Consider the following 13,133-nt stretch of genomic DNA (forward strand, 5'->3'; position numbering starts at 1 on the left):
CTAAACTAACTGCGGTCAAGCCAGCCTCCACTCGGGAAAACCTAGTCAAGCCAGCCCTCACGTGATATTGCGGTGCGCGAATATCCTATGCATTACGGTAGAGTAAAAAAAAATCATCCCTCTGTGTTTAGATGAGAATAAAACAAAAACTGTCCAGTATCAAAGACTCATTTCACTTCAGGGTGATAGCAGGACATCCCATCTAGTCACTCAGAAGAAAGCAGGACATTCTGATGTAGTTTCGAAATAAAATACCTTTGAAGTCTCATATATGAGCTATAATCCCTGTCCCCAAAGGTCTTTTAAAAAAGGTATTTTTCCGAGTGGAGGCTGGCTTGACCGCAGTCTAAAACTAGAGAGAATCGCTGTCAAGGGGGCTACAACTACAACAAGATGAACATATTTGACCGTGATTTAATTGTAATACACGTTTCAAAATGATGCCGAAGTAACAACATACTGATACCGGATAGTAAAAACCATGAATTAAGGCTTTGACAAGTCTGCAGGCGAAAAACCTTTTAAAATGCGTGTTTTCTAATGGAGATTTGGCTAAGCTAACGTTTTAAATGCTCCGACCGTCCATACTCACAACAACGGCCTATACACAAGTTATTGAGCCGTTTCCGCTCTACATCCTGAACTCCTCCCTTCGATGCAATGCACTTCCGTTTTGGCGGACTGGGTTTGTTTTGCTAGCTAGCTCCGTTGTGCCGACAAAGCACTGATATCGCAGAGACAAAGAGGATATAACAATTACAACATGAAGAAAAGTGGTTCGGGAACTACGTGTGCGGTAGTTGGTTGCAATCACTCGAGAAAGCACCTGAACGAGTGGTTAGATAGAGAGTGCTACGACCACAAACCAGCACCCAGCACCCAGCCATGTTGTTCATTAAATACAGATAAACACAACAAATACTGCATGCATTGTATTTTTTAATATTATATATGAATATTTTCATAGTGATGTAATTGTGTGGGCTGCTTTTATATTTTAATTTGTAATACCTGTTAGGATTAAACATGTGATCTTTCTTGTTGAAGCCATTTCTTTAGTTTCCTCTCAACAATTAATTAATTCAGTGTTATTTATGTACAGTATGAGCTTAATATGAATGATGAACTGTGTTAAAAGAAATTGTAGCACTCTAAGGAACATATGAAATGCAATAATGCAATAACAGTGCAATAATGAAATTAAATTACATCAAACTTTATTTTCACTCAAACAGTACAGGCACATATGATATATTGCACAGCATAAAGAGATCATGTAAATTGTGCATTATGTAAACAACAGACAACTGTTGGCTCCTGTGGGCATGACCTAAATAAGGCAGTTTATTTTGGTTTTAAAATGCTGAGATATTTACTGCAGAACTGTAACCTTCCCTCAACAAAATCGTCAACAATTTTCGGGAGCATGTGGGCAAAGTAGAATGTGCGCAGCCTTATGATATGCCTTCAGACTGTCCATTGCTTTTCCATCTATTGCCATGGATTGAACGAAGTAGGAGCAAATTTTGCTGTACGTTATGCTGGGCCACGTCGTCATGTTATCCTCCCAGTTTTGCACTGAATTCGGGTGGGGGAGAGTAACGCCATCTCCAGTCAAAGAAGTAGAATCGTGTTCCCAAGCTAGCATCACTGTTAGCATCGAAATCGCTGTGTTTACACCAGTGCCCGTCTGACTGTTTACACCGGTTTACACCGACAGACGCTGTGCAAAAGACTTCCGGCGGAAATGAAGTGCATTTGTGTAGGGTTATGGCGCTACCCGTGGTTTGGCGCGTAAACTTGTCTATACAGACATAAATAAACCAGCGACTGTATTCGCCATGACACAGACAGTATGTGGTTTGTACTTGTTTAACTTTTGTCTAGTTTCTGAACAGATATGAAGAGCTTTGAGCTCTGAGTGCTAAGAGCTAACGGCTGTGTTGTTTTTCTAGGGAGCTCATTGAAGATAACGTCACGGCTCCGCCTACACTGCGTTACTATAGATACTACCCCAGTTCCTCACGAGTCTAGAAAACAACTCACGTCAACGCACGTAAGCAACGTGGGCGCCAACGTGAGCGCTCTCGTGACCAAAATATTTGAAGGCGCTGATTGGCTGAAATCATGTTTCGGCGGCACAGTTTACTATTGAGACTTTTGCAACGTGCTGGTTGTTGCTGTTTGGCTCGGGGGCAGCGCCCCGTAATGATAAACTAATGCCAAGGGCAAGGCCAGGCAGGAAACATGTGACTTATCAGTAACTTTAGACATCGTAACACAATTTTAAACAAGATTTTATTGTAGATTATACATTTTACTGATACCAATTGTGTGATATTTACCTTGTTCATTAAAAATTAAAAATATAAAATATATATATTTTTGAAATAGGCCTATATTTTTTTTTTAATTTAATATTTTTTTAAATATCTTTTTTTGTATGTGGGAAGAGGTGGGGCGGCGCCCCTAGTGCCCCTATGGGCCGGCCGCCACTGATGCTGGTCCATGCTGGTTTTAGCTGGTCTATGCTGGTGAAGCTGCTGGTATTTATGCTGGTCTACCAGCAGTCTTGCTGGCGAAACTGAAACAGACACAGACAGACAGAGACGGCAGTGGTTGAAACAAAGCGGTATTGTTTTGACTGGCACTAACGGTCGAGGAGTGAAGATCAGTTGAACGTTTCTGTGACTCCGCCCAGCAGCTGCTGGCACCCGCTGACAGCTCTGACAGCTCTGTCTACTGGGAAACGCGCTAAAAGTCGTTCTGGAGGTAAGCAACACTACACAATTTCACCAAGTCAGAGAGTAAAAGCTTTCTCAAAGGTTCGTTTTGCTTTCTTACAACGTTACGTTAATGTTAACTTAACCTTACGTTTGCTAGGAGGCAAACGTACGGCTGTTAACGGATGTCTTAGCTAACAACAGTTAGCATCTAACGTTTTCTGCAGTTTGTGTTTCCCCTGAAAAACGTGATACTATTTAAGGGTAAGTTAACTTAACGTTATCTTACAAGTTGAGAGAGTTACGTTTTGTTTAAAATCGTCAATGTAATGCCATTAGAGGTGTTGTGTTGAACATGAAGTTAGCTAACTGTAGCTCTCTACCAAAGGTTAGCATGTTAAGCTGTACTTTCTGTGGCAGCTAGCTTAATACAAAAAGGGTTTTTGTGCTTCATTGTAAACTTTTCTTACAAATGTGTGTTAATCTACCTGAAATTGTGGGACAGTTTTTTTCTACTCAATGATACAGACCATTGTTGAGGAGATGCAAAACATACTGTAAATGAGTTGGGTCCGACATATATCTTGAATAATGTTACTTTTCTGCTAAAAAATTAAACCTTATCAGATGAGGACATCACCAAAGTCTGTGAGTCAGTCAGGGGATTTTATCTGTTCTTTGCATGCCTTACTATGTACACACTGCTCTGGTATTAATTAAAAATATAATTGTAAAATGTAAGTCTTGCTCTTGTCATCGTTCAGGCTTTGCATTTGAACTCCTATGACTGGTTGCGGACTTGAAGGGAACGACTTCCTGGCCTTCCTGACATCAAGGAAAAAGGTGAGATTCTAATCCATTTCAATGCCAAAAGCAATTTGTTGTTTTGAACTTTTTTTAATATGATTTTTTGGGGAATTTCAGTTTTATTGGACAGTAGAGATCTACTGGAAACAGCGGAGAGGGAGGAGATGATATGCAGCAAAAGGCCCAGCCGGATGGTTGCTGCTCCATGTGGAACGTGTTCTATCAGGTAAAGCACTTTGGTACCCAGTTATTTATGGTATTGAGTTTGAATTTAGCTTTTGGAATGTAATTTCCAACTGTGCATTGTAAAGACTGAAAAAACAGGCTCAGGTTAAAGCTTGTCCTCCTGTCTTCTCTTATTTCCTTATCTTTCTTTCAGGCGTAACATCTACCAATGGTTGTACATGACACCACCTCTTTGCTGTCCTACTAGTCAACCCTCCTGATCAGGTCCTTTCCTAAATAGTGGTACGTTTTTTTACAGTTCAGTGTACGTTAATTTAGCAACTTAATGCCTTACTGCTGTTGAATAAACCCTATATATACAGTTGCAAGAAAGAAATGTGAACCCTTTGGAACTACCTGGATTTCTGCATAAATTGGTCATAAAATATGTTCTGATCTTCATCTAAGTCACAACAGTAGACAAACACAGTCTGCTTAAGCTAAAACCACACAAACAATTATATGTTTTTATTGAACATACCATGTAAACATTCACAGTGCAGGGTGGGAAAAGTATGTGAACCCTTGGATTTAATAACTGGTTGACCCTCCTATGGCAGCAATAACCTCAACCAAACGTTTCCTATAGTTGCATATCAGACCTGCACAACGGTCAGGAGGAATTTTGGACCATTCCTCTTTACAAAACTGTTTCAGTTCAGCAATATTCTTGGGATGTCTGGTGTGAATCGCTCTCTTGAGGTCATGCCACAGCATCTCAATTGGGTTGAGGTCAGGATTCTGACTGGGCCACTCCAGAAGGCGTATTTTCTTCTGTTGAAACCATTCTGTTGTTGATTTACTTCTGTGCTTTGGGTCGTTGTCCTGTTGCATCACCCATCTTCTGTTGAGCTTCAATTGGTGGACAGATGGCCTTAAGTTCTCCAGCTAAATGTCTTGATAAACTTGAGAATTCATTTTTCTGTCGATGATGGCAATCTGTCCAGGCCCTGAGGCAGCAAAGCAGCCCCAAACCATGATGCTCCCTCCACCATACTTCACAGTTGGGATGAGGTTTTGATGTTGGTGTGCTGTGCCTTTTTTTCTCCACACATAGCGTTGTGTGTTCCTTCCAAACAACTCAACTTTGGTTTCATCTGTCCACAGAATATTTTGCCGGTAGTGCTGTGGAACATCCAGGTGCTCTTTTGCAAACTTCAAACGTGCAGCAATGTTTTTTCTGGACAGCAGTGGCTTCCTCCATTTTATGACCAACTTATGCAGAAATCCAGGTAATTCCAAAGGGTTCACATACTTTTTCTTGCAACTGTATATACTAGGGCTGTCCCGAATACCATTTTTCGGGCTCCGGATATTTGGTAGTAATCAGCAGCGAATTTTCGGTGCGGAGAGATTATTATTATTTTTTTATAAAAATCTTTTTTCCAAAAGGTTTCATAACACGCTCCGAATCCGAGACACCTGACAACACGCTGTTAAGCAGAAGCGCAGAAAGAGCATACTATTACGATTTATATTTATTTATTGTCTCAGTACTTGCACACATTAAAACTAAATGTGTCCTCTGCATTTAACCCAGCCGCAGTGCAGCGCCCGGGGACTATATCTGGTTCCAATTTCCGTCATAACGTTTTACAACCTGAAGATACAAAACACATGTTTCTGTTATAACAACAATACTTTTAATAACATAGCCGTAACAGTAGGCCTAACAGTGTAATACTTGTTACCGATACAGTAAACAGTATTTAAATAAATGAAGAACGAAAAATAAATGAACGAACTGTATGCCAATAACTGCCTTAGCCCCAGATGTTCCCACATTACTCCTATTATTTTCACTATTCGGATAAAATTGAAAAACTATATATATATATAATATAAAAAAACAATTTGATTGCTTGCTTGCAACTATTTTCCAAGCAAAGTAAGTGCGCGTTTCTAACATGTGTAACGTTACTGTTTAAACGGCGGATAAAGCAGCTTCATCATGGCAACTTGACAACAGCTAAGCTAAGCTAGGCTACTACTTACATTATCCAGGTGAGTTTTCAGAGTTGTTGTGCCACCGTGGTAGGCCAGTTTCTTGTCTCATATTTGGCATTTTGTGTTCAGGTGTGTGAAGCGTGCCGTTTGCGTTCGTGACTGTGAGTGAACGCGATGTCAGGAGCACAGGCTGAGATTGTATATATTTCCGCATTTTAACAGTGTAATTCAAAAGTATAAATATAGTATAAGAATGTGGCAATTCGCCTTTATTGATAGCATACATTTAGGAAAAAATATCCGAATAATGAAATTGAAACCCGAATAGTTGGCCAACGAACGAATATTCGAATAGTCGAATATTCGGGTACAGCCCTAATATATGCATCCATCAGCAATCAATAAAACAAATCGTCCAACACAAAATAGAAGAAATCTGGAGCTATTCTATTTATTTTTATACAACAGCATCTATTGAGACTGCTCATTGATGTCGTCAAGAGCCATTGAGTCTACCTTTTGTAGTCGGCCTCTCAGAATGTTTATCATTTATTTTTCTCTTAACATTCCGATAATCATTAGTTTTTTTATTGTTGATATTGTTTTGTTCTTTATTTTTGTTGTGAGAATCACTTTGCAATTGTGTAAGTGCTATATAAATAGTTATATTAATATTATTGTTGTTACCATCCTTACTATTATTAATAATGTCTTCTTTGTTTTCTTTATTTATCGCTGCAGAAAGGATCATGCCAGCCCACATCAAACACCTGATCAAGAACTTGTGAATCTTCAGGCAGAAAAGATGAGAACACCTGTTCAAAGTTCCAGTTCCCTGTACATCGAACCATGCCTGTCCTCTGTTCCACATGTCTTCAGTCCGTTCTGGACCCCATGACTCGGACACTAGTTCTACCAAGGCTCATTAGAGGTAAGCAGTGGTAGCAGAGTGGAGTTATCTTCGTATTTAGGCTGCAAGTCGACAAGAATAGATTACAAATCGCTTAAAAAATTGTTCAGACAAGAGGCACCATGTGTTACGCAGGTTTTATCATCATATTCACAGCAGCTACAGTGTAGAAATGTCAATGAAATTCTTCTGACCTGAGCTCCTCCAACAATGCAACATATATAATAAAATACAAAAATACAAAATAAAAAGTAGTGCAAAAAGTTTATATACATGTAATATAATATAATATGATATTTACAAGAACAGAATGTGAAATTAAATAATGTAAATTAAGAAAAAAATTAAATACGGTGTATTGCGTGGATAATAGACCCAATCACAGTGAATGTTCAAAAGAAACATTTGATAATGTTTTCTTTTTCATCTCACAGTGCACATATTTAAGTAATCATAACACAAAGTTAAAAGTTAATCTGTTTTTCCTTTCTCTTTTCAAGAGTGCTTCAGAGGATGGCTGAAATCACAAAACGTGGAGAAGACCGAGAGGGAGAAGTTACTACATTTCACAAAAAATACAGGACCTTGTGAAAATCGGAAAGAAACAGTTGAAGGAATCTGCTTAAATATATATATATATGAAGTAATGGGTGTTTTGAAAATGTTTTCAAATTTGTGTTAATGTTGTGCAAGACTGTCAACTTATCAAATACTTATTTCACTCCAGGGTGATAGCAGGACACCCCATCTAGTCACTCAGAGAGAATCTGGACAATCTGATGTACAGTTTCAAAATAAAAGACCTTTGAAGTCTCATATATGAGCTATCTTCCTTCTGTTTGTATCCAACAGTTCAAATGTTCGAATTACATTAATCCAGAATTGTCCCCCTTTTTTCTTAAACAGGGAAGAAAATTAGATATGTTAATGATATATTGATCGCAAAACTCAAAATGTCCCCGGTTTTCATTTTGAAAATCTGGTCACCTTAGTTTTAATTTAAAAGATTTTTTTTTCAATAAATAATTCTAATTTATATTTACATAACATTACAAGCATTACATATAACACTGAAATGGTAAAAAAAAAACGCAAATTATTATTAATAATATCAAATAAATGTCAGTCACCCAAAATTACGTCATTGGTGTTACTGCTACACAACACGCTTTTATTTTTGAAGTAATGTACTGTCTCTGAAGTTCCTCCTGTAACAAGAGATTATTTGAGACAGTGCAGTGGACAAAGACATAAGGAAAGTCAGATACTTCTTACTTTCGTTGTTAAAGGTGTCATTTTATCTTCAAATTGTACGTGCGTCTTTCAATTCTGTCATTAGTGTTACTCATTTCATAGCCCTAGGGGTGAACATTTTAATGGGAAAATGTATTGTATTGAAGAGTTAAACGATTTTGATATTGACTGAAGCCATATTTGGTCTGACACATTGCAGCCATTTTGTTAAAATGGTAGTGTTTTCTCCAAATTGTCACTGGTGTTACTCTTCTTCCTGGTAACACCAGTGACATTCCTATACAAAATAAGCATTGTATAATGTATTAAAATAATAAAAATAATAAAAATACTTTAAGCTCTACTTGTTGTGGATTCATCAAGTTAAGAGTTAGTTATTGCTATTTAACAGGTTTTAGATGTGTTTAGAAGGAATATATTTCAGAAGATTTGTATCACCCAGATTCCACCTTTTCTGTAGAATGACCCAGCTGTCATTGGCTGAGACAAGTCCGGCCGTGCGTAACGCCTCCACCGTTCCCAGAAATGCATCCACGGAGGAGCCATCAGTGTCTCCTCCTCGGTTAGAGCTCCTCCAGAGAGCTTCCTCGATGCTCGATACTCTCCTGACCATGGTAAAGTGGCGTTTATCGTGTCTCACTTAACTGGAAGAGCTGCAGCATGGGCTACTGCAGAATGGTCTAGAGCAGGGGTGGGGAACCTCCGGCCTCCGGGTCGTATACGGCCCGCGAGACAATTTGGTACGGCCCTCGAGGTAATTTATAAACACACCCAAAAAAGAGAAAAATGTAAGAAATCTAGACCGCAAAAAAATTAAACAAGCCTGTTTTTCCTGGCTAAGGTCAGGGTCCTTGAACACAACACGAGCCTAACGTGTCATCACGTGGTATATGTCCCGACTGACAGGGATGCAGTTCTGACGGAGAGCACAAGAACGCCGCTCCAGCACTTCAGAAATTGCAGTACCGATAAGGAGCCGTACACATGATGCAGTTTCTGCGTGGCTGTGTCTTTAGTTCAGGGGTGGGGAACCTTTTTCCTCTCAAGGGCCATTTACATTTTTACAATATCCTCAGAGGCCCGTACAAATTATTGATCTCTGCTTAAAAAAACTAAAATCACAGCCCATTCATTTCATGCTGTGCAAAGAAAAAGCAACCTCTTAATCCAGATATCTCACCATGACTCGTGTATGCATGCACGTGCACGGTGTGGCATGACCACCAAAACAGAAAGATATGGACACAAGATGTGTGCAAATGTATTAAGTTTCCTATCCATGTGAACATGATTTAAGTGAGTGAGTGGGTGGGGGGGACCTGACCTCCTCTAGGGGGGTCTGGGGGGCATGCTCCCCCGGGAAGTTAAACGCATCAATCTGTTGCACTTTGAGAGCAACATTAGGAGATATATGGATACATCTCTCAACACCTATATCTAACAGAACTGGAAGCAGATTAATTTTTCATTATAGATATTTTACAAATCACTCTCCTTTCAAACTGTATTCTTCTTTATTAATAACAACTTTCTTTTTACTGTCATATAGTATTTTATACCTTATTTTTTATATATACTTTGTCTTATTATTTTTTTTATAACTATATTGATCATATAAAGATGAGCCTTTACCTTACTGGTTGTAGAAAAAGCTTCTTATATTCGTTGGCATAGCTAGCTAACCAGATGCTAATAACAACAAAGTTATGTATGACAGATGAACAGATCGCCACTGGGCTTTCAACTAAAGCAGGGGTGGGGAACCTCCGGCCCCCGGGCCGTATACGGCCTGCGAGACCATTTGGTACGTCATACTATATGACAGTAAATAAAAGTTGTTATTAATAAACAATACAGTTTGAAAGGAGTGATTTGTAAAATATCCATAAAGAAAAATAAATCTGCTTACAGTTCTGTTTCATATGGATGTTGAGAGATCTATCCATAGATCTCCTAATGTTGCTCTCAAAGTGCACCAGATTGATGCTTTTAACTAAAAAAAATCTTCCCGGGGGAGCATGCCCCCCGGACCCCCCTGGAGGAGGTTAGGTCCCCCCCACTTAAATCATGTCCATATGGATAGGAAACTAAATACATTTGCACATATCTTGTGTCCATATACTTTCTGTTTTGGTGGTCATGCCAGACCGTGCACGTGAATGCATGCACGAGTCATGGTAAAATATCTGGATTAAGAGGTTGCTTTTTCTTTGCACAGCATGAAAGAAAGGCGAAATGAAAGGGCTGTGATTTTAGTATTTTTAAGAAGAGGTCAATAATTTGTACGGCCCTCGGAGGATGTTGAAAAAATTGAAATGGCCCTTGAGAGGAAAAAGGTTCCCCACCCCTGGTCTAGAGACACCGAACTATGTTACTCATTGGCCGATTTCATAGAGACTGTAGTGGCTATTTGTCAACAACAATAAAACTTCAAAAGGCCACTGAGGCACCAGGCAGTGGCGAACCGTCAGGGCCTTCAAGGTATTCAGAGAATACCCTGGAACACTCAGATAAAAACAAACAAAAAATCGATTTAATTATATAAATAACATGTAATAAAATACATAAATGAGAATGGTATCTGTGTTGTTGATCTGTAATATTACAGTGTTATGTTGATTTGTTTGTCCTTCTCGGACCATGCACTACGCATTTCAGTGGTTTTGTGTTAGAAAAGAAAGCAACCAATCAGATCTGTTTTTGGGTTTCTGGGTAGAATATCCTTCAACCAAGGTATTCTTGATAGAATGCCCTGGCCGTTGCACTGAATGAGAGTGTACATTTGGACTGACAGTTTGATCAACCAATCATATATTGATTTGTAGCCAATGGGCGTATTCTTTCCGAGTTCCCCACGGTTCCAGGGTACTCTAGAAGGCCCGGTAGTTCACTGGCTCGATACAGAGGATCTAGATCAGGCCTATTCAACTGGCGGCCCGCGGGCCGGATGCGGCCCAGAACCAACTCCCGAGTGGCCCAGCCTCCCGTAGCCAAATTCCTACACTAGTACAGACAATGAACGCAACACTCCGCGTTGCATAGAAACCACCAAACCACAACGCAGCACGTTTTTTTAAAGTGCATCTAGTGGTGCTAGTAACGGTGGTCCTATGATAGCAACTCTAAAACATGTCCCTCTCAACTCTGAAGCTTAAACAGAGACAAAACGGTAATTGATCTTGTGGAGCAGATCCAAGTCAAGCTGGACCTTTTTGCTACCGACTTGAGCACGGGTCGGATGCTGCATTTTCCGACGCTCCCCAAACACATCACATCTCCGGCACAAATCACGGATGTGATGACAGATTTCATTGCGAGGTTGAAAGAGAACTTTGCCGGTCGATTGGATGGACTTGCTCTGCCCACAGACGTGATGATGGGCTTTGCCAGAGACCCCTTCACTGTTGCAATAGAGGGGGACGTATCAACCAGAGGAAAGGAAGTGGTCCCCTGCATCGACAAGGAGAAATATACACTGGAACTTATTGACATGTTCGCTGGCACTAACGGGCCAGCAAAGTTTTGGAGTGATGTCAAAAAACAGCAGTTCCCTAACGTTCAGAAAGTAGCGATCTGTGTGCTCAGTATGTTTGGATCAACATACACATGTGAATCAAGCTTTTCACACATGAACTCAATCAAAAGTAGCACTCGCTGCTCCCTGACTGACAGCACTCTTCACCAATGTCTTAGGATTGCATTGACATCCTATGAGCCAAAAATCACTGCTCTTGTTCAAAACAAAAAATGTCCCTTCTCCCATTGAGAAAGTCAGCGATGACAAATCACAAATGAGATGATAGTAAGCACCTAGTTTACTATAGTAGGCGTGTAGTGTAGTATTCATTCATATAGTTACCCGTATCCCTTGTTATGGGTTTGTGCACTGAAGTGTTTGACAGTTCTTTCTGTATTCATTTAAGTGCACTTTGTAATGTGTCTGGGTCAAATGTGACCAAAACGTATGATTTTTGTGTTATTACTTGAAAAGTGAAAACATATTGCTACAGTACTACCTCTTTGTGTTGCATTGGAGCTCTTTAGCTGTTTTTTTTGTATGTGAGCACATTTATTAACACTGCTATTATTGTATTCAGTAAATGCAGTTTGTGATGTGCCTGGTTCAAAAAAAAATAACCTAAATATTTGACTTCTAAAGCAAACAAATGTAATGCTACAACTGTGCACTTTTTTTTCAGATTCTGTTAAATTAATGCTAATTTGTTGTGTTTTTATGCACTTTTTGACCTACCTTTGTTGGATGAACAATGAATACAAATTGCATGTTTTTCATCGCAGTTATGTGTTGGTTTAAAATGTGTCGCTACTTTTTACAAGCCGCTGAATGTCTGGCCCAGCTGAATTTTGTAGTTATAAAATCTGGCCCAACTGAATGTGTAGTTGAATAGCCCTGATCTAGATGAATGCGACGAAGCAATTCATGTGCCGTTTTATTGTTTTTAACGTTGAAATTGCACTGCAACAGGTGAAGATGATGTTGTTGCGGAATTGTTGTGAGTACCCTTTTCAAGACGACAATTCAGTGAAAAGATAGATTATAACTTATAACGGCGGCGGCGGGGGGGGGGGGGGGGGGGTGTTGTGGCGGAGGGTGTGTGTGTGTGTCTACAGAAGGTCCAGTTGTGATAGACACGGTTCGCCACTGGCACCAGGTATAGTGGATCTTACGCAGATCATGAGTTGGTAATGAGTCCATTGTCCAGACAAGGCATCAACGTTTTTGTGATATTTATTAGCTTCACCTTGGCAAGAACAATACAGCAAAAGGTGTTGAAATGTTTGCTGAACTCAGCCCTGATACTGGTAAAAAACCATAGACCTTCCCGATGCCCAGTGACCGCTGCTGTGCCCTGATTGACTTAAATAAACTCAGCTGGGTGACCAAATTGGCCCATCACCTTCAAAATAAAAGCATTTTAGCTGGAACACAACTTAACTTAAATAATATGGCTGTAAATGAATTAATTCTACAAAACAAAAAACAACAAATAAGTACATTAAATAAATGTGAAAAATACTGAATAGCTTCCACATTCTGGCCCTTAATTGTGAGAATCACAATTACCCTTATATAAAACATATAAGGGAGCTATCCTCTCTATCCATGAGCCATAGTGTATTCTGTGTCACCTTCTCTGTAGCCACTGAAAGATAAACAGATGGTAAGAAGACAGGATAGGAAGAGAAAATAGATAGAATTGTCCATGATCTTATTCTGTGGCCTCCACCAGCAGGCAGATCTTCGT

The 13,133-nt window shown here is 39.6% G+C and overlaps 1 long non-coding RNA gene across 3 annotated transcripts; it reads left to right on the forward strand.

Moving 5' to 3' along the window:
- Positions 1–1,188: 1,188 nt before the first annotated feature.
- LOC307036783 lies at positions 1,189–7,430 on the forward strand. Of its 3 annotated transcripts, none has more exons than XR_013807448.1 (7): positions 1,189–2,772; positions 3,488–3,566; positions 3,648–3,756; positions 3,910–3,998; positions 4,863–4,987; positions 6,444–6,633; positions 7,113–7,430. It is a non-coding gene; the product is annotated as an uncharacterized lncRNA (long non-coding RNA). The 3 variants fall into 3 exon arrangements; XR_013807449.1 differs by lacking the exon at positions 1,189–2,772 and adding an exon at positions 2,781–2,987; XR_013807450.1 differs by lacking the exon at positions 1,189–2,772 and having other exon boundaries at positions 2,999–3,566.
- Positions 7,431–13,133: the final 5,703 nt, after the last annotated feature.

Source organism: Notothenia rossii (assembly GCF_949606895.1).
Source record: "Notothenia rossii genome assembly, chromosome: 4".
Classification (NCBI taxonomy): domain Eukaryota; kingdom Metazoa; phylum Chordata; class Actinopteri; order Perciformes; family Nototheniidae; genus Notothenia; species Notothenia rossii.